This window comes from Meleagris gallopavo, unplaced genomic scaffold, assembly GCF_000146605.3.
Source record: "Meleagris gallopavo isolate NT-WF06-2002-E0010 breed Aviagen turkey brand Nicholas breeding stock unplaced genomic scaffold, Turkey_5.1 ChrUn_random_7180001849689, whole genome shotgun sequence".
Classification (NCBI taxonomy): domain Eukaryota; kingdom Metazoa; phylum Chordata; class Aves; order Galliformes; family Phasianidae; genus Meleagris; species Meleagris gallopavo.
Genome location: NW_011116910.1, coordinates 1 through 1,277, shown reverse-complemented (window position 1 = coordinate 1,277; position 1,277 = coordinate 1). Strand labels below are relative to the sequence as shown.

Genomic DNA, 1,277 nt, shown 5'->3' with positions numbered 1-1,277 from the left:
GCGACAACAGCAGGTGGGCGGGGCCAGCGATGGGGGCGTGGCGAGGGAACGGAACGGGGATAAAGAGGGGTGGGCGTGGCCTAACGTAGCCTCGCCCACCCAGGAGGCGGGGCGAGGGTTGTGGGCGGAGCTTGAGGCAGCACGTGTGGCGCGGGAAGGGGCGGAGCTTCGGGCGCAGGAGGCGGAGTCACAATGCCGGGAAAAGGAGGCGGAACTGAAGAGGCTGCGACAGGTGGGCGGGGCCAAGATGATGGGGGCGTGGCTACACGGGGAGTGGGCGTGACTACAGGGGTAGGGGCTACTTGGAGAGGGCGTGGCTACAAGGGAGAGGGTGTGGCTACGGGGAATGGGCGTGGCTACATGGGAATGGGCGTGGCTACGCCGATGTAGGCGTGGCTATACTGAAGTGGGAGTGACTACACGGAAGTGAGCGTGGCCAATTGGCTCGGGGGCGGGGCTAAACGGAGGGGGCGGGGCTCGATAGCAAATTGGGCGGGGTTTTCTGTGTGTCCATCACGGCCCCGCCCGCAGGCAGTGGCTGCAGCCCACCATGCCCGGCGGAAGGCAGAACAGGACCGGGATGACATCTCCACCCACCTGCCCCCCCCACCCCCACCCACGTGAGTGACCCCCTTTGGACCCGCCCCCCCCCTCCCCGGCCATGCCCACAGCCCCCCATTGGCTGCCCCTACTTATGGCCCCTATAGGGCATCCCTTATACCCCCTATAGTGCACCCCACAAGCCCCCGTGCCGCATCCCCCTATAGACTCCATACAGTGTTTCCTATACTCCTCACGGCACAGCCCCTGTAACCCCAGAGTTTCTGCCCTATATTCCCCACGGCACATCCCCTATATACCCTCCCATGCTCCGCGCCCCCTGCCGACCCTATAGCCCCTATGGGTGCAGGGGGGACCACGACCCTGTGGGGCTGCAGGCAGCGCTGGTGGAACTGCGGGAGCACAACTGGGAGCTGCGGCAGCGCCTGCACCAAAGGCACGAGGAGGTGGGGGCTTATAGGGCACCTATAGGGGTACCTGTGGGGTACCTACAGGGGTACCTATGGGGCACATATGGGGGGACCTATGGGGGTACCTGTGGGCCAACTATGGGGGTGCCTGTGGGGCATCTTTAAAGGTATTTGTGGGGCATCTATGGGAGTACCTATAAGGGTACCTATGGGGTACCTATAGGGGGACCTGTGGGCCACGTATGGGGGTACCTATGGGGGACCTATAGGGGTATCTATGGGGGCAACTGTGGGGCACCTATGGGA

At 64.1% G+C, this 1,277-nt stretch overlaps 1 long non-coding RNA gene across 1 annotated transcript; it reads left to right on the top strand.

Annotated features, from left to right (window-relative positions):
- The first annotated feature begins 11 nt into the window (after positions 1-11).
- LOC104915762 lies at positions 12-1,040 on the top strand. The gene is made up of 3 exons (XR_004162322.1): positions 12-232; positions 532-620; positions 911-1,040. It is a non-coding gene; the product is annotated as an uncharacterized LOC104915762 (long non-coding RNA).
- Positions 1,041-1,277: the final 237 nt, after the last annotated feature.